Source organism: Vulpes lagopus, chromosome 13, assembly GCF_018345385.1.
Source record: "Vulpes lagopus strain Blue_001 chromosome 13, ASM1834538v1, whole genome shotgun sequence".
NCBI classification, from domain to species: Eukaryota; Metazoa; Chordata; class Mammalia; order Carnivora; family Canidae; genus Vulpes; species Vulpes lagopus.
In genome coordinates, this window is record NC_054836.1 from 22492902 (window position 1) to 22520782 (window position 27881).

The 27881-nt window shown below is 40.1% G+C and overlaps 1 protein-coding gene across 13 annotated transcripts in view; it reads right to left on the reverse strand.

The window, feature by feature from the left end:
- ASNS (asparagine synthetase (glutamine-hydrolyzing)) overlaps positions 1-27881 on the reverse strand; it is a 146340-nt gene that overhangs the window by 82196 nt on the left and 36263 nt on the right. For 10 of the 13 annotated variants that reach the window (XM_041727283.1, XM_041727288.1, XM_041727281.1 and 7 more), the window contains exon 3: positions 12805-12901. The exons of the other annotated variants lie outside the window; for them this stretch is intronic. The gene's annotated coding sequence lies outside the window, so the exon portion shown is untranslated. The remainder of the gene's footprint in view (positions 1-12804; positions 12902-27881) is intronic. 13 annotated transcript variants of the gene reach the window in all.

Sequence of the window (27881 nt, forward strand, 5' to 3'; positions counted from 1 at the left end):
TAGCAATGTGCTGCTAAGAACATCTTATACTTGTCTTTTGGGGGCATATATACATATGTTTCTGTGTAGTATATGTGAGAGAATAGAATTGCTAAATCATAGGATAGGCATGTGATCAGCCTTTGTAGATAGTTAATTCCAGCCCTCAGCCAAACAGCCTCCTCTGACCAAGTGTGGAGATCCAGTGGTGATGTACACTTCTCAGATGGCAGGGTCCAGAATGTATGGGGCTCTGCAAATTACTAGAGCAGACTGAGGTCCTGAAGAATGGGAGACACGGAGGCAGCCAGAGATGCCAGGCACAGCCCTTTCATGCCCTGTTTGGCTGTTTGAATGCAGACTAGTCATTTCATCCTTTTTTGCAAGTGCCTATGAAAGGGGGTATGGACACTGATGCTGTTAGGCAGATTTTAATTTAGATTAGAGGCTGGAGAGTAGGGCAGGGGATATGAGAAGGATAATGTATTAACACTACATTTGTGTGCCTGGAAAGAAATGTGACTCTGGATAATGGGGATGTTGGCCAATAGGGTCAGTTTTTCAGAGAGAAAGAGCCTTCATTCCCAGGCATTTGGTGGTTGACTGTTCTTTTTTATTTCCCCTTGTCATAAGCCTTCCTTTTTATTCCTAGGCGAAACAAATCCCTCCTTCCTTTGCACTTCTGCTGCACTTGGCACTTCTATATATACCAACGAAACTGCACTGTGCTTTAATGGGTTGAGATCCATGACTTGCTCTAGACTACTGGTTCTCTGAGTATGGTCCATGGAGCACTTTTAGACATGCATATTCATGTAACCCAGCCCAAATCCACTGTATCAGAAACTCTGGGCATGGGGTCTGGGATCTGGAGTAACAAACGAGCCCCCTCCAGGTGATCCAAATGCAGGCTGGAGTGACTCTCAAGCTGTAGCAGACTTCCCTTCGAGAAGAGTACCTGTGACATACACCCTGAGGGACCTGGAAATCAACTGAATGTAGGAAGGTAGAGAAGCCGTAAAAGACAAAGACATTTCCAGTTTGGGAGATTGGATTTATTATACCATGGAACCAAACAAGGAATACAAAGAAAGGAGATATTAGTCTGTTCTTATTCACACAAGGTTAGGAGCAGGTGAGAGTAAGTTTGGTTTCATGCCTATTTTCAGGTGTGTGAGCTACATGCATGTGTTGTTCACAAGGCAGCTCGAAGCATAGATCTGGAAATGTGAGGTGTGACCTAGGGCTCTAACAGCAGTTAAGTCCTGGTGATAAAAAACGGCTGCAGAGGGCAGCCTGGGTTGTTTAGCAGTTTAGCGCCGCCTTCAGCCCAGGGTGTGATCCTAGAGACTAAGGATCAAGTCCCACGTTGGGCTCCCTGCATGGAGCCTGCTTCTCCCTCTGCCTGTGTCTCTGACTCTTTCTCTCTGTGTGTCTCTCATGAATAAATAAAATCCTTAAAAAACAAACAAACAAACAGCTGCAGAGCCACATGAACCTTGCTTTCAGTCTAAGCCCTGCCACCTTTAATTCTTGGAGCTTGGGCAAGTCTTACTTACCCCTTCCTGAAACATCACTCCTTCATCTGACAATTATAAGACTCATACCTGCCCCCCCTCCAAGTTCAGGAAAGACTCAAATGAAATAATGTGTTTGACTCAATTAGTGAAGTCCCTGATTTATAGAAATGGCTGATGCTACTATTTTATATATATTTGCGAGACGCAGAAGAGAGATGGGAAATGCAGACAATGGAGTGGATCTGATGACTCAAGTTGCGCAAGAATGAAGAAACAGGACCAAACCTGGGGGCACCAGCACTGGGAGGGTCCCAGGGGAACAGGCAGAGACTGACGAGAAGGCACAGGTTGAGAGGCAGGAAGAGGCTCAGGAGAGAGTGGGTGGAGGGAATGGATGGACAACTGCACATGTGCCAGGGTTGGAATGAAGACTTAGCCATTTTATTTGGCACTGAGAAAGTGCTGCCTGGAAAACAGCAATGTCCATGGACAGGCCGCAGAGAGGGAAAGCACCCCCCAGCAGCATCAAGCAATCCTTAAATGCTCTAATTTTCATCATTAAAATAGATCTATAATTAGGAGACAAAGGGACTGTAATGTAATCCACCTTAAAATAGAAGAACCTAATCAACAGCATTAATACACATAATGGAGTAAGTTTGCTCAAATCAAAAAGGATGTAGGCATCACCCTTGGTTCTTTCCTTCACATGTCCCATCTGAGTCATCAATTACTTCTGTTGGTCCTATCACCAAAATAATTCTGGAATCCCTCCACGTCTCCGCTTTCCCTCTGACCCATACTGCCCAACATGGTAGCCACTCGCCACCTGTGGCTATTAGGCATTTGAAATGCTAGTGAGAGTTATAAAATATGTACCTAAACATATTTATATTCATGGAGCCCTATGAGGTGGGTATGATTGAAGAGCTGAATTTTAGATTTGATTTAATTTATATAACTTAAATAGCACATGTGGCTAGTGGTTACCATGGTGTACAGTGCAGAGTAGAACATTTATGTCATCACAGAAAGTTATAGTGGATGCCATTGCTCTGGCCTGATCTCCCACTATGTTTCCCCTTGCTTACTGGACGTCAGCATCACTGGCTAACCCTCTGTTCCTTCCATTCCTCACCCACATCAAGCTCAAGTGTTTTTGCAGATTGTTCTGTCTAGACTCTGTGGCCCATTATCTTCACATGACAGCCTTGTCTCAATGTTACCTCCTTAGAAACATTGAGGCCTTCCCTTTCCACACAAATGAAAGTCTCCCTATTGTGTTAGCTTCAAAGCATTCCTGACTAGGCAAAAAGTGTTTTCTATATGGATTATTTGTTTATTGCCATACCCTCCTTTTGGCATGGTATTTTCCCAAGAGCAGGGACCTTGACTCTCCAAACCTGGAGAGGCTGAAATTCTTCTACTTCAAGAGAGCAGAAAAGTGAGCATAGGTGCTTTCCTTAGAAGAAGAAAAATGCATCAAATATGCCTCATGATCTCTGAGTTCTTCAAAAAATAAGAGGCAAGATTATCTATTGAATATTAGCCTCCTAGGGATGAAGAAATTTGAGAATCTGGGAAATCTAGTAAGGAACTGCTGAAAAGGACTTAACTAGCTACAACTAAGAGGAACAGTGGGCGTGATCACTGAAGATGCAGAGGAAGGGTGGAAGTTATAAGCAGTTTGCAGTATTATCTATAGCATGATTTTCCTCCGAAAGATGAACAGCCTGCATGCACTCATCCCATTAAATCCTTATAACAACCTCTGAAATATGTGCTAAAGTATCCCCACTTTATAGGTCACTAAACTAAAAGACAGAGAAGTTAAGTAACCTATCAAAGACCATGAAGCTAATAAGTAGAGGACCTATAATTTGAGCCCTGGCATTCAGAGCCCAGAACCAGAACTCAGCCACATTGCCATAAGTCCTCCCTCCTTATTAGAGTTCACACAGAGTAGGTATTTCATTAAAAATGTCATAAATGTCCATTGCAGGACTCTGAGAATTTCCATCTTTTCCAAAATGGCAAACCAGGCTGAAGAAACAGGATGAGATAGAGAACTTAATAACATTTGCATAAAATTACACAAAGAAAAACTTTTGCACACAAATAATACACATTATGCAAGAATGCATACACAAAAACATTCAATACTTTAGAAGGGTCACATATGGGGGAATTCAGGATAAATGGGAAATTGATCAATAACTAATGAATAAGAGAAGGGCCTTGCATGGATGTACAATGGCAATGCACCATGAACGGAGAAATATAATTCGGCACTCTGCTCCTGAGATCAAGCAACCCTAGGACTGCCCAGCCCATTTCTCCATAGATGAGGACATTGAGAGATGAGAGCAGATGCTTCAGATGCTTTCCTCCTCCCCACAGAGGCCTTGCACCATTCTAACCTCACAGGGCTTGGGGTAAAGTAGAAAAGATTTCTATGCATATGGAACTGCTTATAAATATGTATTTTTTTTAACTCTTCCTAGTTTTTGTCACTCAAAAATATGAATACTTAGCAATTTTAGATGAGGCAAAAAGTGGGCCTTCAAATCAAAAGTCTATGAATATTAATGTTATATACTTTGGTGGTTCTCATCCTTAGAAATGACTCTCAAATATAATTCCATATATTAGGAATCCACAGCTCTGGAGCATAGCCCAGGGATCTGGACTGTGTGTGTGTGTGTGTGTGTGTGTGTGTGTGTGTGAATTATTTTTTTAAGATTTTATTTATTTATTAATGTGAGACACAAAAAGAGAGAGAGGCAGAGACACAGGCAGAGGAAGAAGCAGGCTCCATGCAGGGAGCCCGATGTGGGACTCAATCTGGGACTGATGCTGTGGAATCACACCCCGAGCCAAAGGCAGATGCTCAACCGCTGAGCCACCCAGGCATCCCATGTGTGAATCTTTTTAAAGCAAGCCCCAGATGACTGTCATGACCAGCCACTCTTGGAAAGAATCATACTGCCAACTCAGTGAGTGCCAGTTTTATAGTCAGACATAGAAGAGAGGGACATTCCAGGCATGGACAAGGACAGTATAGCATGGAAAGTCCGGGTGGGTTCTGGAAAAAGGCATCTACTAGAGCTGGGGTTTGTGGAGATTAGCGTTGGAAGCTGATGCAATGGGGTCTGACTCTAGAGTCTCTAGGAAGCAAAGCTGATAGCCCCGCACCTTACTCTGGAGACAGCAGGGGCTTGCACAGGTTTTTCAGCAAGAGGTGACCTGATCTGGCATGATGCCTGTTAGCATACCTGATAGCCATGTGGAGTGGACTGTGGGGTGACAGGATTGATGCATGTACTACATAGAAAGGGAAGAAGGAAGTCAGAAGCATGGACTTTCTGCCCAGTAGATGGGAGAGGTTAAGAATGGTTCTGATGTCTCTATATGTAAAGACTGAGTGGCAAGTGGCACAAATTAATATGAGGTCCCCTGCTTAATTTACAAACTGTACACAGATAAAATCTGGAGGAGCCAGGCAACTGAGTCACCCTAGAAATAAATCCTCTTCCCTTTTTTGAGTCATTAAACAAGAATGTTTATGTATAAACTATTGTGTTCATTTAATCCTGACTCTACCCCTAGGGTGGAAGCCTAGGAGGAATAACTATTGCAGCTTATTTATCCTAAATGCCATGCACAGCAGCTCTGTTTTCTCAGTATCTTATGTTTGATAATCTAATTTACCCTTGGCTCCCTAGGCCTGTCTGGCTTCCCTGTAATTGCTTAGCAAACCTGCCACCTCTTTAAACCGTAGATCAGCCTGGTAAATATCACTGACCTACCAGACTAAAGCAAAGTGTTTGTCATGCTGGTTTTAAGCATCTGTGTGTCTTTATGTTTTAGTACCTTTTCCCTTCTACCCAGATCATTTTCTTCTTGTCTGCCTCCTTAGACTCTTTCTTTTCTTTTTTTTTTTAAGATTTTATTTATTTATTCATGAGAGAGAGACACACACACACACACAGAGGCAGAGACACAGGCAGAGGGAGAAGCAGACCCCATGCAGGGAGCCCAATGTGGGACTCGATCCCGGGTCTCCAGGATCACGCCCCAGGCTAAAGGTGGCACTAAACCACTGAGACACCAGAGCTGCCCAGACTCTTTCTTTTACTCTCTGCTTCAGTCTAGCTGCTTATAAAAGCAACAGTTGCAATTTCTTGTATAAAGTACTGTTCTAATAAGCATGTTACAATTCAGCTCAGACTCCTCCACAATGATGGCTGAGAAAATCCCACTGAGGGGCTGTGTAATAATCCAGCAAAGACACGATGAAGATCTGGACAAGAAGGGATCAGGGAAATGGGAAAATGGGAAGAGGTCAAAGAAATCACAGGGAGACTGCAAATAAATTGAGGGGAGAGACAGAAGATATTTAAAAGATGAGGGATCCTGATTCATGAAAGATGTGATGAAACAAAAGATTAAAAAATAACCACTGGGAGCAGGGGGCACCTGGGTGGCTCCATAGGTTAAGCATCTGCCTTCAGCTCAGGTCATGATGCTGGGGTCTTGGGATCCAGCCCCACGTTGTGGGGCTCTCTGCTCAGCGGGGAGTCTGCTTCTCCCCCACCCTCTGTTCCTCCTCATCCTGCCCATTGTCTCTCTCTCTCTCTCAAATAAATAAATAAAATAAAATATTTTTTAAAAAGTAAACAAAAAATATGCTCCAGGTGATCACAATGATGTGTTTAGAGGCCCCTTCATTGCTTTCCTATAGCTCACCTTATACATTTCCCAAATGATGAGAACAGAGTATTAATTTACATCACATGCAAAAAATACAAAGTCTAGAATATAGCAATGGAAGAAGGAAAATGAAATCAACAAGGAGGGTTAATGTCTTTAGGGTTGATGCCAGACTTATAGAACTTTGTCCAAATGTAGCATTATTTTCTGCCATATTTTATTTAAAAGATTTTAATTGATGCATCCATTTCCCCTCTCTAGGTTATGGATACTCACAGGCATATACTGCTTTCTATTTAACCTTTGTATCCCTAGCAACTGACAGTGTACCCAGCACAGAAGAGACTCTCAAAACATATTTGATAAGTGAACATGGTTGGTTTTCTTGACAAAATGATAATAAAGGAATTCCTCAGCTAGAAAAAAAATTCATTCCAGGAATTATCACTGTAGAGATTTAAAGAAAGCAGGGTCTGTACACTATGTTTCTGTCTCTTTAACCAGAGCAGGCCCACCCAAATATCCTACTATGTTTGGCCTGTAAGATCCAATTATAGAGAAAAATTATTCCAGGAAATTTCTCTGGTGCACTTCCCATTCATATACATATCCACTACTTCTGCTGCTATCCTCTGACTTTCCAAACTCTGGGTTCAGCACCTCTGACTTTGATAGATGGATGCTTTGGGCTCCTTCAGGTTTGATGACACCATATATTCTTTCTGGTTCACAAAACCTCTGCTTCCTACCTGGCTCTTGTCCCTGCTTGCTCCTAGTGATTATGATTTTATTAAGCTCCAGAAATACCTTCAGGATAATCAAATCAACCCTCAGACTGCTAAGTAAAAATGGCAGTGAATATACCATGGAATAAATTAATAGAGACACATGTCATCACTGGGGTAAATGACACTCTTCAGTGAGTCTATCTTGGCTGTTCTTGGAAATGACTTGGGGAAATCTAAAACTATTGACTCCGGGTCCCACTCCCACGGATTCTGATGTGATTGGTCTGTGGTGAGGTCTGGGCGTCAGGGTTTTTTAAAAAAAAAATCCAGGGGATTCCTATGTAAAGTTTTCAAATCATTGCTTTCAGTTGAAAACCAAAGTAGTAGCATTTTCCCCCATATTGCAGAGAATAAACATTACTAAATGACAATAAAACAGTTTTTTAGCTTTGTATTCTATTCCCTTGTCTGAGTATACTATAACATCTATATAAGTATGCAAGTAAAATGAGATAAATTGGGTAGATAAGTTTCAGACTTCTTAAAACAAAAGAATTCCAAAATGTTAATACCATAGGATGGATTCTTCTTATCTAAAGTGAGAACTAGGGGTGAATGTTTTCCCCACTCCCTATCTTAACTGAACATTGAAAGCTGTCAGTGCTCTCAGGATGTGGGCCAGCATCTCCCGACCCCACAAAATTAAGAACTGGCATTCTGGACTGGACTCTCTCCCACCTGCAGGTCATGTGCCCAGGCATTGGCTGTTTTTAGAGACATGAGTCTCCAGAAACATGGGTCTTAGCTCTTAATTGAGGGGGGACAGATGCCAGCCTTTGGGTCTGACTCATGCTGAAGATAAGGAAAGGGAGCCTGGGAGCATGAAGGTCTCCTTCATTAGCTGTTCTTGAAAAAGCTGAGGGGTGTGCTCCTCTTCCAGATGCAGTAGCCAAGGAACAGTGCCAGTGCCAACCCAGCCTCTGTTCCCCAGGCTTCAGAGATAAGGGTATAGTCTCACCCCAGGTACTGGCATTTTCAGTTTTCACTCCTGTGTGCCATTTGTCCCTCTCTCTAGACATAAGGGCTAGCTCATACTTCATACCAACAATAGAGCCTCAATTTCTTGGGGAAAAGCAGAAGTGGGGGTGGGGAGTATTAGTTTGAACAGAGTTGTTAACAATGCCATGAAAATTATCCTATGTTTAGTTTAAATAAGCCATACACAGTATATTTGTCTTTTTTTTTTTTTTTTATGTTCATGATTATAGCTTTCATGGGACACACCTCAGAATCCCCCACCTGGATAGTCTAGGTCTGAGGCCTATCTCAGGACAGAGCTGAGAGGAGAGTGGTCACTAACCGTTCACAACTTGCACCATCCCTAACAGAGACCCCAAATGGGTCCTGCCACAGCCCAGTTCTCCCGGCCCCCACATGGTGTGGCACTGTCTTTTTAGGAAGACTCCTGGCTCTTCTCCAAGGACACACTTGGACAGATGTTGTGATTGCATCTCTACTTGCTGGTGGAAGAAGAGGGGATAGGGCATCCATTATTGGCAGGACCTACAACTTGAACAGAATGAGAGAGGCAAAAAGAAGCAGGCAGGCAGGGGAGACCCAAATATTCTCCACTGATGAGACTGTCATAGAAGAGCAAGAGAAAGCTCCCAGCAGGGCTCGCACGGATTACAGAGGGTTAGCATAAACAGCCAGACTGCTCCTCCGCATCTTGAACAACAGGCCCAAACCGCCTTGTCTGTGCTGTCAGAGATGAACAGTCTCCTTGGCAACAGAGGCACTTGCTCTGCAGGGCTACCAGGCAGGCGTCTGCAGGCGCTGAAGGAGCGCTACTGCTCCTGCCCTTCCAGACTGGCGTCCTCCCACTCCCCTTCATCACTGTCACCCACTGCCTTCGGGGCACTCTCCGTCACTGAGCAAAGTCCTCCCCCCACCCCCCACTCCAAAGCCTGAGAGATTTCAACCCCTATGAAGAGAGTCAGGGAGCAGTTTCACTTCACAATTCCTGAATCTCCTTCGCTGCACTGCACTTCAGTCCCCCAGTGCAAGGAGCCCATTCTGGAGCTTACCATCCTAGAAATGCCCGGAGGCAGAAATTCTGAACTCCTGCTGTCCATGTGCAGATCATCTCCTGGCCTCTCTCTGCTTTCTCTACATTCACACCCACTGTACTTGTTCCCCCAAACGCTAATTCCTTCCTTGCGGGTGAGCCAGACCCTCTGGGCCTCTCCTCTCCACTACTCGGCCCCTTTGTTCTAAATTACCAGCTGGCCAGAAAAAGCAGCAACCCCCATCACCTGCTACCCACTTCCTTTTCTGATGCTTAACACTGGTCCTGCTGCAGTATTTGCCCAGTGGCACACAGTGACTACAGCACCGTTTTGTGGTTTCCCCTTCAGCTGAGCCCTGAGCACTGTTTATAGGCCTTTCTATTTGTTTTTGATGAGTTTCTTCATCTCATCTTCTCAATGGCTCTCAGGTGATTGCTTCACTTTTCTATCCACAAAACTGGCAGCAGCAGCAGCATGATCAATTCCCTGCCTCGTTTCATGCGTGCACACTTCACACTGGATCTCCAAGTCTGCCCAGGTCTTGGTGGGCAAGGTCTCCCCATCTATCCAAACCACCTGGGGAGGGCCTGGCCCCATCTCCCACCTGTGCTCTCTGGAAATTATTTCATTCGTCTTTTTCTTGTCTTCCTCTACCACTTTTTCTTATCTCCCTCTCCACAGGCCCTTCCTCCTGTGTCTACAGACCTGCTCATGTTCCTCTCAACCTAATGTTCCACCCCTTGACCCAGCAGACTCCCTCTCAGCTTGGTAAAGGAGGGCCCAGAGGGAGAAATCCTATATTCCTGAATAAAATTTGATTGGAATATAACCAGGCTCCTTTGTTTACATATTGTCAACAGCTGCTTTTGCCTTACAACAAGTAGTGCAAAGTAGTCAAGAGGTAAAGTGGCTATGACAGAGATCATATGGCCCACGAAGCAAATAATATTGGCTCCTTGGCCCTTTATGGAAAAAATTGCCCACTCCTCCATATCACCACCTGCTTCCCTCTTCTCCACTCCTCGATCCACAGCATTGTGATATTATTTCTGTGCCCCACCATCTTCTTAATCTTCCCTTACTCAGTCACTCAGATGACTCCTAATTTCCTAATTCAAAGGCAGGGGAGATTTTCTTATTCTTTTTTTTTTTAAGATTTTATTTATTTATTTGAGAGAAAGGGAGGGGGAGCAAAGAGAGAGGGTAAAGCAGACTGTGCTGAGCATGGAGCAGGATGTGGGGCCCAATCACAGCACTAAGATCATGACCCCAGTAGAACCAAGAGTCTGAGACCGAACCAACTAAGCCACCCACATGCTCCAGATTTTCTCATTCTTTATTCATTCCTCTGCCACACTGGACATTTGTCTACCACACCTTTCTTGAAATTCTACAGAAAGATCCCAAATTCAAATGCCCAGAGCCAGGCAGACCATGTCAATGAATGCAGGCAATATTGAGATACGAGTATGGGGGGACCTGGAGAGCCTGTCCCCATAGCAATAGCTCCAATACAATCAGCTTTTCCAATGTTTTAAGGGAGGCTAGAAATGTAGATTTTATGTGACATCTCTCTAAAATATGGGCAACTATTTTAAAAAATATATTATGAACCCTGATGAGGCAAACAAAACAAACTTTTTAGCCAACTTGGTCTAACAGCTATGAATTAATCTCCTTGGATTCCAAGTCCATGACTGAATTTCCCTGGTTCTCTTGGAGAATCTCTGATTTTTGCTGTTTGAATTTCTCTGTGAGACAAACTGCTTATGCCTTCCCAGGTATTTATCCCCAGCCTATGGGTTTTTTTATTTGCCACACAGTCTCTCTAGGTGAAATCCCAAATTTATATCTCAGTCTCTAACCTATGCCCCTTTTCTGACTCTCATTTCCAGTACCTGCTGGATTGGTCCACCTAGAAATTCCACAGATACTTCAAAACACACATCAGCCCTCCACCAGCCTTATCCCCTACCCTTTGCCAAACCAACACCTATTTATCATTTAAGACTGAGTTCCTGAGGCAAGGGTGGCTCAGTGGTTGAGCGTCTGCCTTTGGCTCAGGTCATGATCCTGGGGTCCTGGGAACAAGTCCCAAATCAGGCTCCACGGAAGTGATACAGGAGAGCTTGGTTCATGTCCCACAGAGTGGAAGAATCTCATGGACAAAGGAGAGTAAAGATAGAAGCCTATTAAGTGAGGATACAGAGAAAGCTCTCAGAAGTGAGAGGGGTCCGGACAGGATTGCTACTGGGGGCCTGTAGGGTTGGTCTTTTATTGAAAGCCAACCAGAGAACCTAAATCCTTTTAACATGTCTATTGATATCACTATTGAATAAGGACTAGTGATAACATCTTTAATAGCTTACTTCCTTTTTAGGGTCCTGTAATTCTTTGTTGGTCACAAGTAGCTGTTACAGCAGGACCCCACCCCTGGCACCTGGGACTAGACGGTCTGGTTTGTTTATCTCTGGTTTCCTTTCATCTCCACATTTTTGGGATTTTTGTGAGCCTGATTCAGAGCCTGATTCAGATCTTTTCCTACCTAGCCCTGTTTGTCCCTAACTCAGAGGGAAGCGGTTTCTCCCTCTGCATATGTCTCTGTCTCTGTCTGTCTCCCATGAATGAATAAATAAAATCTTAAAAAAAAAAAAAAAAAGAGCTCCCTCCTCCCCATGAAGCTGCCCTTCTTTCTATCTTTCCATGGGAGGACTGGGGTCCCTCTATGTCTTTATAATATTTTGGTAACTATACTTTCTACAAAATATTATAATTATTTGTCCTTGTGTCTCTCTTACTCTCCTAGAGTGTGCAGTGGGCAGAGACTGTGTCTCATTAATCTCTACATTTCCAGCTTCTAACAGAGTGCAGGCATATATATAATAATTTTCTAATAAATGTTTGGCAAATTAATATTTGCACAAATAAGAGAAAGATACACTAAAAATTAAACTGCCAAATTTCCTATGTCTACAGTACTTTTACTAGTGTTATGTTTATTTTATGGTATCTTTGGTACAAAACTAGCATTACTGTTAACCCTTTAGTATTTATCAGGAAAAAAATGTAATTTTCTCTTATGATTATTAAAAATGTTTGTTTTCATGTTATTGTAAAACTTTATTATATGTAGCCATAAAAATAGTAAAATTTAGTAAATGTAAATAAATCAAGAAATGAAGTAGGACTTGCCAAATAAATATATCATTAAGCAAAACATTGTGAGAAGACATATCTTTTAATAAGTGTGAGATTTCCTCGGAGGATTTACTTCTGTACAGAAAAGAAAAAGTAGATTTTGATCTTCAAATCTTGTTATGTGTAGTGATAGTTAACAATGAAACAAGTTTCTCTTAAGCAAATGAGGGCATTGATTCCAGCTTTCTGGGGGGACTTATAATGCCCTATCATGTATTTGGTTTTGCGGCATACTTTTAAGAATCCTATGAGTTTTATCTCTGAGGAGGGGGGATGTTGTGGGGACAAAGCAGGGTGAAAATGTTGAAGTAACAGATTTATTTTTATAAATGATTAATTGCCTGGGACTCCCCACCATCACTTCTTGCAGATTAAACATTAAGGTAAAGTTCTCTTTTTCTACCAGTAGGTGGCAGTATTGCTTCGGGACAAACAACATTGACACCTTACAGTGTGTCATTTTTGAAAAAAAGACTTCTAGATCTGTTTTATCTTTATTTTATTCTTAGACTCTAGGCCTCAGAGTGTCCAATACAAATAACAATGGAACAAACAAGGCACAAACACGATATTTGAAGAAAATTAAAGAAGACTTACCAATATTACCCCTTCATTCTTAGCCTTGCTTTTGAAAGAAATGCACACTAATTCCTCTTCCCCCTCCTCCAATCCAAGGAAGGCTTCTTTCCCAAACCTAGAATGATGATTAAAGTAGAAAAAAGAGGTTCCATGTTGCAAGTGGTAAATTTTCTTCTCTGAGAACCTCCAGATTGGGTTATATTCAATTCACTAATCTACTCCCCAGCCTGGAAAGAATCTACTCTGAATATGTATTCACATAAATCTGTTTCTTACATTGTTAGGTTAGAACTAGAGTCAAACTGCCCAATTTGTTGATTGTCTCTTAATTATTTTAAATTTATTAATGTGTATGTGCCCACATAGGCATCACACTGATTAAGATGAAAACATTTTCAACATCTCAGAAAACTCCCTATGCCCTGTCAATTTTTAGAATTGGGAAAACATTTTATTTCTCAAATGGTGTGTTTAAAACAAAATCAGACAAAAAACTCAAGAGGCAGAAAAGTTGAGGAGAGGAGTTGCCCTACTTTATACATTGGTCAGGGTCTCTGTGGCCTTGAATGGGAACTCTGTGGATAGATGCTTTTGGGGGGATCTGCTCAATGCAAGGCTAGGATGGAACATACCAAGTTACAGTAAGGATGTGGAGCAACTGGAACTCTAGTGTATCAGTGGTTGATAAGTAGACAAAATTACTTGTGATAAGAGAGCAGGGCTAGCTAAGGACAAAGCACCCTCAGACTCCACATACATACATACACAACAAAAATGCAAATGTACTTTCACCGAAAGATGTATACTAGAATATTCCAAGATTGAATGGCCAGTCAACAGTAGGATGCATAACCAGATTGTGGTATATTTATGCAATGTCATATCATATAGCTACAATGAGTAAATAATCCACAAATACATAGAACAATATGGATGAATCCTGCAAACATATCAGGGAAAAGAATATAGATATAAAAAAAAGTGCACACATTATTATTCCAATTCTATGAAGTTCAAAATTAATGTATCCGCTGAAGTGTGGATTGTAGATCCCCTTGGGTAGGGCTAGTGATGGGAGAAAGATTTCTGAGGTGCTGGTAACGTTCTGATTCTTGGTTACACAAGTATGTTCAGTTTGTGAAACTGCTTCAATCTGTACACTTACATTTAGGTAAGTATGTGGTAAGTATTAAAGGAAGTAGATATATTTCAATTAAACTTCAATTAAAGTCTTAAAAATTAAAAAAAAAAAAAAAAAATTAAACTCTCCCCAATTATAAATACAAGTCAGGTCTATGTGAATTGACAGTGCAACTAGATGAAGGAAATCACATTTCCATTAAGCCCTCAAAGATGGGCAAGGCTTCCTACATAGAGACAGAGAATGGGCCCTTTATAAAAAAAGCAATGTAAAAAAAAAGTGATGGTATAAGCAAAAACATAGAAGGTAGAAAGAGTAAGGAACATTTCGAAAATGACAGAATTAACCAAAAAATAAAGTCGATATAAAAAGGAAGCGGGAGAAATATCTCAAAGCTAGTCTAAGTCTAAAGAATTTAGTCTTTATTTATTGAGCAAGACGAAACTAGTGAAGTCCCTGATTTTTGTTTTTGTCTTTTAAGTGAGAAGCAAAATGACCAATTCTCTACTTTGGGAAGAACAATGTGCAGGATGCAGTGGAGAAAGGAGAGGACAGATTGGGTGAAGGTCACATACAAGTGTAATGTGGCCCCTGCCCACTCACCTCTTCAACCCAGTCCTTCACCTAGCCCCACCCAGCTACAAGCCAGTTCCTCCACCAAACCAAGCCCTCCTGGCTTTGGCATAAGGCTCTATTTCCTGGGAGGATCCTTTCTCTGCTCCTTCCATGAGGCTTACCCTGGAAAAGAGCATCCTCCCAGCAGCGTGCCAAGAAGCTCTGCCATAAAATAAATCAAAATCTACAAGTACAAAACTTGTCTTCAGGGACTCCTGGGTGCCTCAGGGGTTGAGTGTCTGCCTTTGGCTCAGGGCGTGGTTCCGGAGTCTGAGGACTGAGTCCCACATCGGGTTTCCTGCATGGAGCCTGCTTGTCCCTCTGCCTATGTCTCCGCCTCTCTCTCTGTATCTCTCATGAATAAATAAATAAAAATCTTTAAAAAAGAAAAAAAAAACTGGTCTTCTGAACCAAAGAGGCTGTATATAAACCAAATAAGGAATGTAAGATACAACAGTTTCTATGACCAAATCACCTCCAAAATCTGAAGGAAAAAAAAACTATTGGTTTTCAATATATTAATCTACAAACAACAAAGTTTCACTCCCTTGTTTCTCAGCACTCCTGAGTCTTATTTACTTTCAGTAATTTAACAGGGTTCTTGAGAAGCACAGAAACTCGTAGTAATATCTACAATGATAAACCACCAGGGATCACCCCAGAGTATAACTGCAGCCCAATTTTGCTAAGTGTACCACATGCTGTGACTCCCCCTTGCCACACTAACAACCAGAAAAATGCACCCTGCTTATGGGCAAGAAATTAGAAATTGGGTATTGAGTCACTGGATTTACCTATATAGGCTGAAATTGTGAAATGTTTGAAGAAAATGTATAAGGGCAAAAGAGAATCATCTGGACATTTTCCAGGGTTCAAAAGGAAATATAGGAAAACTTAAGTAACTCATATCCTGTACATCTTCTAAGCAAAATACACCATTAAGCTTTAAGTGTAGTCCTTTACAAATGCAAATATTGACAATAATGCACATGCCAGGCAGTGGAAAATGTGAGGCGCAAATATTTGTAGGGAGGTTTCAGTGCCAAGATCTAATAATCATGGTGAAGAGGAAGAATGGAAGCCAGCTATTGCCTCTTAGAAGGCAGGGGGGCAGCGGTGAGCAGGTCAAGTGAAATGAAGGGGCAGGAAGGGTGTTGAGTTTGATAAGTTCTTTATCTCTTTTGGATATTAACCCTTTATCAGATATGTCACTTGCAAATATCCTCTCTCATTTAATAGGCTGCCATTTAGTTTTATTGATTGTTTCCTTCACTATGCAAAAGTTTATCTAGATGGAAGTCCCAATAGTTCATTTTTCCTCTTGCTACAACCAAAACACAAATAATCCAGTTAAAAAATGGGCAGAAGACATGAATAGACACTTTTCCAAAGAAGACACCCAGATGACTAACAGACACATGAAATGATGTTCAACATCACTCATCTTCATGGAAATACAAATCAAAACCATGAGATACCACCTCACACCTATCAGAATGGCTAAAATTAATAACACAAGAAACAACAGATGTTGACAAGGTTACAGAGAATGGAAAGCTCTCTTGCATTGTTGGTGAGAATGCAAACTGGTGCAGCCACTCTGGAAAACAATATGGAGGTTCCTCAAAAAATTGAAAATAAAACTACCCTACAATCTAGCAATTGCACTACTGATTATTTACCCAAAGTTTACAAAAATACAGTTTCAAAAGGGGTATATGCACCACGATGTATATAGCAGCACTATCAACAATAGCTAAACTATGGAAAAAGCCCAAAATGTCCATTGACTGATGAATGGATAAAGAAGAAATAGAACATATACGTGATGGAATATTACTCAGCCATCAAAAAGAAAATAATCTTACCATTCGCAGTGATGTGGATTGAGCTAGCATGTATTATGGTAAATGAAATAAGTCAGAGAAAGATAAATACTGTATGATTTCACTCGTGGAATTTAAGAAACAAAACAGATGAACATATGGGAGGGGAGAAAAGAGAGAGAAAAACTATAAGAGGCTCTTAAAGATAGAGAACAAACTGAGAGTTAATGGAGGGAAGTGGGTGGGGGGATGGGCTAGACAGATGATGGATATTAAAGAGGGTACTTGTCATGTTGAGCACTGGGTGTTGCACGTAAGTGATGAATCACTAAATTCTATTCTTGAAACCAAGATTGCACTGTATGTTAACTGGAATTTAAATAGAAATTTGAAGAAAAAAGGGGGGGTAGAAAGGGAATTGCTCATCTTAGAACAAAAGTTTTAGCTGAAGATTAGGATATTAAAAGCTTAAAAATACTGATCCTCAGCAAGTATCCTTAGATTAAATTTGTCTAGGGAGGGTCCCAGGTATGGAGATTTTCCAGGTAATCCTAAGGTATAGCAAAGTTTAAGAACCACTGCAAAAGCAGAAAGGCAGGAGAGTCACACCTATGACATAAGTTCAGGTTATAATACTTCCCTGATGTGAACTCATTCTGTTTGTTACTCACTCACCCCACCCCCTTCTACCACACCCCACCTCATCTCACCTCACCCCACTGACACTTACCTTACAACCATCAGCTGGGTTTTGACCTCTCTAAAGTCAGGTCCCTGGAAGTTTCCATCCTTTCCCTCCTTACTCCCAACCCTCAGCCAGCACAACTTTCTCAGTCAATCAATAAATCAATCACCAAGTTCTGTCTTCTTCTGCACCTTAATTCTCAAATCTGCCCTTTCTTCCCCATCTCCATAGTTTCTACCTTATTCTGGTCATTTGTTTGCTCAACAAATAATTATGAGTGCCTGCTACTCTTTAGGTGTAGTTATGTACACTGTTTTGGTGAATAAAACATAGTCCCTGCTCTGAAACGCTTACAGTCTAATGGAGGAAAAAGCCCATAAACAAGTAAGTGAATAAATTAAGATTATAAATGTGAGTACTGAGGAGGAAACAAGCAGGGTGTGGTGAAGAATAGGGAAGGTAGAGGGAATCTGATTGGACAGGGAAGACAGGAAGGACTTCTAGGAGAGTCGCCTAATTTCATTCTAAACTCTCAGCATCCAAAATAATCCCTGTAATCATTCCTTTCCAATCCACCCTCAAAGCAACTACCAGACTGATTTTTGTAAAAGTCCAGACACTTTAATAAGACTCATGGCCTATTCAAGACCTAGCTCCCACCTCTCAGCCCAGGCTCATGCATCCTTGGGGCTCTAAGTGCTTCAGGCCATCAGCAGCTGCTAAAAGCCATCTTTCAAAACCAGTGTATACATATTGCCCTGCCTACAATGTCCTTTTCATGTCTTCCATCTGCTTTATTCATATTTATCTTTCAGAAAAAATCTTATGTTGCCTCCTATGAGAAGTCTTGTTGGATCTTCCCTAGTTTGAGGGGAGCTGTCACTTCTCTGGGGTTCCAGGGCACTCCATGTTCTACAAAGGACAGCTCTTGCCAGTCTGTGATGTGACAACAATTTTCCTGGTCTGCTCCTCCTCTGACTGGGAGCATCTTCAGAGCATTACAGACTCTGTCTGTACCTTGTTCCTCTCCGTTTCTCATGCCCGGCACAGTGCTGGGCACACTAAGGTACAGCAAATTTGAATATATGCCTGAAATCTCCTTGGAATGCTTTTAGCTTTTTAGCTGATCCTGGTAGGTCCTAGCAGAAAATAGGGTGACCAGCTGTCCCAGGTTACTCATAAATACTAAAGCCAGGAGGTAAAGCCAACTTCTGCCAACAAAGCCCATATTTCGGGATCCCTGGGTGGCGCAGCGGTTTGGCGCCTGCCTTTGGCCCAGGGCGCGATCCTGGAGACCCGGGATCGAATCCCACATCGGGCTCCCGGTGCATGGAGCCTGCTTCTCCCTCTGCCTGTGTCTCTGCCTCTCTCTCTCTCTCTGTGTGACTATCATAAATAAATTAAAAAAAAATTTTAAAAAAAAAGCCCATATTTCTTTCCTGTAACGATGTCACGATTTTCCCTACACTGTTTTTGAAGTCATTGATACTATCTAAATTGCATAGCTAATTAACACATGGTCACATTATAAACCCTTTGAAAATACAGATAAAAGAAAAAAGCCACTCAAATGTCATCTCTCACCACAATCACTATTAACCTCAGGGGAGGTCTTCCAGACATTCTCCCACAACGCCATCATACACAAACATGTATATTTTTGTGACCAGGCTTATATGTGCACAGACATTGTTCTTTCCTATATAGTTTTGAGGTTAGGACTACGTTTTGTTTTTGCTTTTGTTTTTGTTTTTTGTACTAAAAAGAGACTATTCCTTTCTCAGAATTCAAGAACTGTGCTTCAAAAACAGTTGTGCTGTTTGGTCATTTTGTTTTGGTTTTGTTTGTTTGGTTTTTTTACACTTCAGTAGTTGCTTAGAACAGGACATGTTGCTTTTGGACAAAGAGCTCTATTCCTTTATTATATCCTCAGTTTTTCAGGCTTTCTGTGATGTACCGGTCCAAGCCTCTGCAGTCTTGTTCTGAGCAATTCCTCCATCCTTCTTTCCGCTCCAGTACAGGCTGGGTGCACAGCAGCCTGATGCTTGGCAATCATCCTGGGGCTTCACTTCCCTGCTTCCTGGGCCCCAACCCCCATACCCCCACCCCTGCCTCTCTTAGATTACTCTCTCTTATTGGTGAAATCCATCCTCAAGTAACTTTTCTAGAAAGGTATCTTGGAGAAAAAAAAACCCTCCTCAACTTAATAGTTTAGCTGAGCATAGCAATCTAAATCTAAAGTTATTTTCCCAGAATCTTGAAAGCCTCCATATTTTTCTTAGCATTTTATTAAGCCAGTAAGAAGTTTGATGTAATTAATGGTAATTGTCCTTTGTAAATTTTGTTTTCTTTCTCTCTTTAAGATTTTAAGATGTGAGAATTGTGTTTATGTATTTGTATTTTATGTGTATTTTATCTATTGGGTAAAAGGAAATGTATATTTTACTGAGTCAGAATGATGCTTCCCACCTCCTCAAAGATGTACATGCCCTAATCCTCAGAACCTGTAAATCTGTTCTTTTCCATAGCAAAAGGGACTAGGCAGACATGATTAAGGTTACCAATCTAGAGTTGGGGGGATAATTCTGGATTATCTGGGTGGGCCCAACCTAATCATGTGAATCCTTAAAAGCAGAGTGCCTTTTCTGACCAGGTCAGAGCTGGGACAGGAGGAGGAAGAGATGTGAAGTGTGAGAGAGACTTGAGCTGTCACTGCTGGCTTTGAAGATGGAGGAAGGGGATCAGGAGCCAAAGTTTGCAGGTGGATTCTAGGAGCTGGATCCACCCTCAGCTGACAGAGAGAAAATGAGGAACTCAGATTCAACATCTGGAAAGAACTGAATTTGCCAACAGGGGAAATAAGTTAAAAAAAGGTTCTTCCCTAGAGCCTACAGAAAGGGACAGAGCCCTGATGAGGCCTCGATTTTAATCTGGTGAGACCCATACTAGATCATGACCTTTGGAGCTAAAGTTACTAAATGTGTGTGTGTGTGTGTTTTTAAATATGTATTGTTCAATGTCACTGAAGTTTGTGGTAATTTGTTATAGCAGCAACAGAAAACCAATACATTTATATTTTGATAAATGTCGCCAAAACTTCAAGGCTGGATTTATTTATATGTACACCAGTAGCTGTTGAACAAACTTTCTCAAAACCTTCACTAACACGGGATATTTTTAGTATCTTAATTTTTCCAAGCTTACTGTGAAAAATATTTCATTTTTGTTTTCATTTGTAGTCCTCTAATTTTTTAAACAAGGTCAAGCATCTTTTATATATTTGTTAAACATTTTTTGTTTGAAATTATACTTTTTTTATCCTTAGATTTCTAATACTTCAAATTGTTATGACTATGTGTATAAAAATGTATCCTGTTAGGTGTTTGTTAGGTACTTTTAGTTTAATAATTTGTATCTCCTTTCTGCTCTAGAAGTTACACTGCATATTAAACCATGTGCAGAATCTGCTAGCTGCCTAACTCAAAGAATCCTGGTCTTTCTGATCATATTACTGTTGAGTATAAAGGACTACATGTCCTAGCTTTAAAGGACTACATGTTCTAGCTTTTCTTGCAACTAGGTTTCACAAAAGTGATGTAAGCAGAATTATGGGAAAGCTGCTTAAAGATAGTTGCCATAGCTTGGAAGGCCTTTTCTTTCTTTTACCCTGCCTGTCTGCCTGCTTGCCTTCCTTCCTTTCTACTTTCTCCTTCCCACTTTACTTCTGTTTTGGACTGGACTCAGAAAAAATGGTTGCAGTTCCAGCAGCCATTTTGGACTACAAGGTAGCCTTGAGAATAGAAACCGGGACGCCTGGGCGGCTCAGCGGTTGAGCGCCTGCCTTCCAGCTGAGGGTGTGATCCTGGAGGCCCCAAATGGAGTCCCACGTCGGGCTCCCTGCATGGAGCCTGCTTCTCCTTCTGCCTGTATCTCTGCCTCTCTCTCTCTCCCTCTCTCTTTCTCTTTCTCTCTCTCTGTGTGTGTCTCAGGAATTTTTTTTTTTTTTTAAGAGAGAATAGAAATCATGTTCTAGATGACAGAATGGGAAGGAACAGCCTGGTATTCCTGGTGACTCATTGAAGACACCAAAGCACCTCAGAAATACCTACTTGTTTTATGTGAGTGTGATTCTTCTATCTTGTCAGTCTCTGATTCTTCTATGGCTTTCTATTATATAATACAGCTAAATCTTATCCTAATACAGAACCCCAGCACTGATCTGCTATGCCTTTCTTCTATTATCTTCCTCATCTCTCTCTTCTGTTCTATTTTCTAGGTGAGTTTCTTGACTTCACCTTTAAAACTTCCTATTTTTTTTTAATTTCTGAAATTATATTTTCAAAAATTTATTTGGGTGAGAGAGAGAGAGAGAGAGCACAAGCAGGAGGAGGAGAGGGAGAGAGAATTTCAAGCCAACTTGTGATGAACTTGGAGCCCCATGTGGGCCTTGATCTCATGACCCTGAGGTCACAGCCTGAGCCAAAACTAAGAGTCAGAAGCTCAACTGACTGCACCACCCAGGCGCTCCTGCAATTACAATTTTATTTTCCAAGAGTTTTTTTTTCTTTTTCATAGCACATATTTCTTGTTTTGTATATGCCATAGGTTTTACATCTCAAAGGCTACCAACTGGAAAGTCTTTCCCATTTTGAAATACACCTCTGGCCTCTGAATTCTTCCTTCCTTTCTTCCTTCCTCCATTCTTTTCTTTCTTTCTCTCCTTCCTTCCTCCTTTCCTCCCCTCTCTCTCCCTTCCTCCCTCTCTTCATTCTTTCCTATTTTCCCTTCATTATTCTATTGCTTTATCTTGGGTTTTCCTTTTCATGTTGGAGACTTTCATCTGATATCTATTAATTTTTGGTTGCTATTCACATTAAGAATGAAGCGATAATGGGACAAATTAACATCATATGCTCCTGATGAGATGCACTGAGAAAAACATCTACTTGTGTGGGATTCTGCCAAAAGTGTATAACCTGAATTTAATCATGAGGAAACACCAGACAAACCCAAGCTGAATTTCTACAAAATAATTAAAGAGTAGTCATAAACATCAGTATCATGAAACACAAATTGGTGTTTGGCGATTGGTCCTATTGAAAAGGACTAAAAAAAAAAAAAAGAAGAAGAAGAGACATGGCAGCTGAATGCAACATGATCTGCTGAAAAGAACATGTTAAAAAATAATTGGCAAAACCTGAATAAGATCTACAATTAGATAATAGTATTATATCAATGTTAATTTTCTGATTTTGATCATTTTTCTGTCGTGCGTAAGAGAGTGTTTTAAAGAAATATACACTGAAGTATTTAAGTATCACATCTATAACTGACTTTAAAATGGCTCAGCAAAAAATGAAATGTACATATACCCATATCTATATATAGGCCTATCTGTTTGTTAAGAAAGAGAAAAAGGGATAAAGTAAATATGTTAAAATGTTAATACGACAGGAACTTAGGCATAGTGTATATAGAAATTCTTTGCACTTCTAGCTTTTCTATAAATCTAAAATTATGCCAAAATAAGAATAAAATTGTGCCAAAAAAATTTAAAAGCTTTTTTAAAAAGAGAGAATATAACAATAGATTCTCTGGGAGTTGTATGTTCAAGGACTGGCTGATGCTAGGTTTCAATAGAGTTCATGCAGGCATGAAGCCACCTGTGACTCTGGGAATCCTTAAATGCTAGAACAAGGAAGCATTTACCTTGGGAGTGTTTTCTGTAGTCATCTGTTCTAGTTTTTCCTAGGCAATTTCTCAAGATTAATTAAACCTTCCAATTTTTGTCCTGGGCTAAATGGCTGTTTGCAAATCCTTTCAGCCCAATGTCTCAGTCCCATCCCCTATTATATCTACTATGTTAAAATCTAAGGCCTTTCTGGGGCTCTACCAGAGTCAGTCCCATGGTACTCTAGGCTATGGCTTCCTCTACTCTGCTTCATCAAACAACACTCATTAATCTGTTCTGCATCTTCCATAAATTTGTTGAAATCTTTAATTTGATGAAATTTTAGTCTACCAATACATTGTAGTCTACCCTCTTATTCCTTTCATTGTGTCACTTCTGTTTTCATTTTTATATATCTTTATTCCTGAGCATGTGCTTCATCAGTCATCCTAAACCAGAATCTTTAGACAATTTAATGTTAGTTTTAATCTATAACTTATTATTCAAGGAATACATCCTTTTTCTACTTTTTTTTTCTTTTTGGCATATCTGACAATCTGTCAGCTTTTCAAAATTCCATGTTATCATAAGCTTTCTCAGCTAACTATAGGTCATATTGAATTCTTAGACCTTCACAGTTTTTGGTCATACTATTTATTTGATCACTTAATAAAGTTATATATTTATTTCATGTGTGTGGTCTTTTACAGCTTCATTTTATAGATTTGGGCTTGTCAAGGCCAACCTCAATTTATTCCTTTCTTTATACTTTATCTGAAGTAAGGATATGCCCAGAAGAATCGAGTAGCCCAGAACCTCACCTCTCCTTCTCCCCACCATGGATGATTAAATCAGGTATCTACCACAAATAGGCAACCAATCCATTGATTGATCAGAAACCTTTGCTTGGTGTGGCTGGACTAGAAAAGATACCTAGGCTAATCAGATGCCCTCCATTATGAGTTCAAATTATAAAATACAGAGATTGTTGCTGGTCAGGGGTGGGTATTGAAACAGCAAAGTCATGTCAATGTGGTGGTGGTTAAGGCAGCCATTTGCAAATAAATGAAACTGATCTTAAGAGAGATGAAAATGCAAGTAAGTGAGAAAGAACTTATCTTGGTTTTGAACAGCTCTGTAGTTTGTGTGAGGGTCAATTGCACAGAATTCTGTGAAATATCTGTAGCATTGAAACAAAACTTCCTTCCCAATAATAAAACTAATTTGAGTATCTATTTCTTGCAACCAAAAAATAAAAAGCCTTAACTTTATTATCTTCATTTCCTAGTTCTCTTTTTTTTCTAAAACAGAAAGAACTATTTGTTAACAAAGCTATTCATAAAAAATAACATCTATATTAATTGGTACACAAATTAAGTTGTCATAGAATTAGGAGTGTTTTTTTTTAATCCTCTGATGGAATGTGGGGTCTCTTCCCCTAATCCTTGACTCTTTTCAGTCAATTTAATCTAATCCTACCACTGAAGTAAAAATTTCTTTGGGGCAAATTCAGTTTTGTTGTTTCAAGAGTCAAGGATTAGGCATGAATTTTCCATTGTGAACTCTCCTATAAGATTTCCTGCCAACAACACATTAAGGAAACCTAATGCATCCTATAATTCCTCTGCTTCTTTTGTTTGTCCTTCATCTTTCTCCAGAAGCAGCAAGAAAAGATTCAATGACTTCAATAAGTTTCCATATTTGCTACTGTGAAATTATGTCTTATTCCAGTACTAACCTCTCTATGCATCTTGACCTTTGAAGCTAGAGTTTCTTCCTGTTTTTATATCAAATGGATCAGATTTATCATGGGTTTCAGAGAATAAATGCATAGAGTTATAAGAATATCTAGCCAGAATAAAATTACTTAAACACATTTAAATCCTACTTTCAAAAGAGTTATAAAAAAGTTCTACAATAGTCTTCTATTTTTTTAAAAGATTTTATTTATTTATTCATGAGAGACAGAAAGAGAGAGAGAGAGAGAGAGAGAGAGAGAGGCAGAGATATAGGCAGAGAAGAAGCAGGCTCCCTGCAGGGAGCCTGATGGGAGACTTGATTCCGGGACTGGGATCACACCCTGAGCCAAAGGCGTCCCTACAATAGTCTTCTAAAGTGAGTTCCTGAATTCAGGGACCATATTTTTTAATTTGTTCTACATTCCCTCCAAAAAAAAAAAAAAAAAACAGATTCAGAACTATGTAATTTTCAGCTATCCGATTAATGTAGTTGAATTGAATAATTTCAATTACCAGAAGAAAATTTTATTAAACTTTAGTGCCAAGTTTTAAAATGAAAATACATTTAAAACAAAGTTAGGAAATGACATTAAATTTTTAAATTGCAAAAGTCAGCAGTTAAGAGTTATGTTCCAAAATAAGCACTGCCCATCTTCTGTGAATAAGCAGTTTATTTTGGCAAATGCAGAAGTTTGTCTTGGGTGGATTCATAATGATCCATGCCATTGCTGTTCTCTTCCAGACCAGTTAGAGATTTACTTCTTATTTAGCTATCTGATTGTTAGAGCTAAAACAAATATGTGTCATATCATCTTCAAATAACAATTTTCCCAATTTAAAATAGTTTGTTCATAAAAGGAAATTCTGAAAAAGTATAACAAAATTGGTAAAGTAAATTATCCAGAGTTCTACTATCGAAACAGATCTGCTCTTAGTATATTCTTCTAGTTACTTTCTACTCATAGACCAAAGAAATACATGTTAATCACTTTTTGCATAGGATAGCAAGCTCATCTATACGACATGCTGAGGAATTTATGATCTAAATTGTAATGTACCATTTGTCCATGAATTCTCCCAGATTTACTTTTGTGCTCTAGGTCAAAGTTGCCCTGCTGGAAGAAATGCTTTGCCCCCATTGATTTGTACCCCATGTTCGGGTACATGAGTGTTGAAGGAGAAGAAAGCTTTCAAAAACATTGCTTCCCACTTCATGGTACATATGAATCATCTGTTGATCTTGTTAAAATGTAGAGTCAGTCAGCATTTTTAACAAACTCCCAGGTGATGCAAGAGCTGCTAGTCTATGAACACAGTTTTAGTAGCAAAATCCTAATATAACCTGGAATGTAAAAGAATTTGATGGAAGACATTTTTGTCTTCACACATCCATCTACCATTAAGCCATTGCCACATCTCTGACCCATTTCTGGGAAGACATGGGACTATTTCTCATACCTGGAAAGTTTCCCACAGGCTGAGGGTGGAGTAAGGACTTATTTATTGCAATGTGAGTAAAAATATTGAGCAACTATATTGAGTCTCTCCTCTGCAAAGGAAGACTTGTAGAATTCACAAAGTCTCTGTTTATCTCTTCTCCTTTGGTAGCAATATCTCTGATATCTGGGCACAGGGTCTCCTAGAATAAAGGCTACCTTTCCCAGCCTCCCTTATAACCAAATGCGGTCACGTTACCAACTTCCAGCCAATGGGATCTAAGTAAAAGTATATGTCCAGTCATGTTTTGAGGATGGCAATTAAATTATTATTTTATTTGTCCTAGTTAGAATAAGCTGCAACCCAGGTGCAGTTAGCTAAAAGTTTAACTAGAGGTATATATCCCAGAGGTTGTCACTGATGTTCTAGTCAAAGAAACCATATCCTACAGGTGATGAAGTGTTTCTGTCATCAATATCCGGATCAACATCAGACTCACTGCTAATGTTCTCAGTGAATTTCAGAAATAGGATTTTAAGGCTGAAATTAGTAGTCTACTAACTAGTATAATGATGCTAAAAAGGAACACTCACAGGTTAATTTAAAGATATGTAAGATATAAGGTTGACTAAAATCATTTACAGATACTTTCTACCCTTGTATGGATAGAGTAAAAGAATCCAACGAGGCCTGCTGCCCGTACCTTTAAGAACGGTGCCTGAGGTTTGATCTCTAACGATCGTGGGTCAACTTTGGTTTTAGGCTACCTGATGTCGACCACAGAGATAATGGATTTCTGCTTCTGGAATGTTGTCATGCCTGCCTTGATTGAATTTTCCACTCCAGGTAAGACTAGAGATTGGAGGAGATTGGAATTGAGACTTCATGAATTGAAAGACTAGATACTATGAGCTATTCTTATGGTTGCATATAAATAAATGTTTTGTTAATAAATATTTGATTTTGTGGCAGAATTTGTCCTGACACTTGCTTATCACCTGATAGCAAGGTTGAGGAAGCACTTTGAATCTACTGTTATCTACCCAAAAGACCCTAAGAACTGTGTGGGACCCTGTTGGTTTGTGTCAGCTCACAGTAAAGAGAAAGAGGGATAGAAAGAACTGGATTTTCTGAAATCCATGAAGCAAACACAGAGCTCTGGACCTCTCTCCTCCAGAGGTGTTTTTTTATGTCAGAGAGAAATAAGTGTCCAAGTTGTATCGGACATTATCATCTTACATTTTCTGTTACTCACAGCAGAACCTATCCTGATAGTCCTGTATGCCCCGCTCACCATCCCAGGAAAAATCATCCCATCGACAGCTTTTATGATTTCACTTCCCCTCCTCATTCTTATTCTCGTCTGTATTTAAGATTCTCTCTACCACCACCCTCCTCCCTCTACTTTCAGATACTTTGGACTCCTCTTCAATCCTTTCTAATCAGAAATATCTTCTCTTCCAAGGAAGGCTCATTGATGACATTGCTGCCCCCACCAAGGGTTGATCACTCACCCTTACTATTTTAAGGAAGAAAAGTTTCTAACCTAACCATTTTCCAATGACATATATCAGAAGTCAGATACTTTATCCTTAGACTTTACATCTCAGCATATATGATTTTAAAAATAAAAATGATCAATTGTTCAGGATCAAAAACAATCCAAGCCTGTATAACATGCTATGGCACTTCTTGCCATTTTTCATTTATTTTCTTTATTTCATCCTTTTCATTCATTTCACAGATTTTTTAAAGTGGTTTTTCAAGATTAAAAATGCCTCAAGACTATATAAAATTCATGATTACATAACATGGCCTTGACAGAATGCCTTTCAGGCTTATTACCATTCTTTATCCTTCTCTTCATGCTTCCCTTCCAGCTTTTTCAGTAACAGAGAATGGAACTAAATAAAGGGCTTCACATTCCTCAAACCTCTCTTTTTGCCCAGCAGAATACCATGATTTGGATTTGGGGTGATTT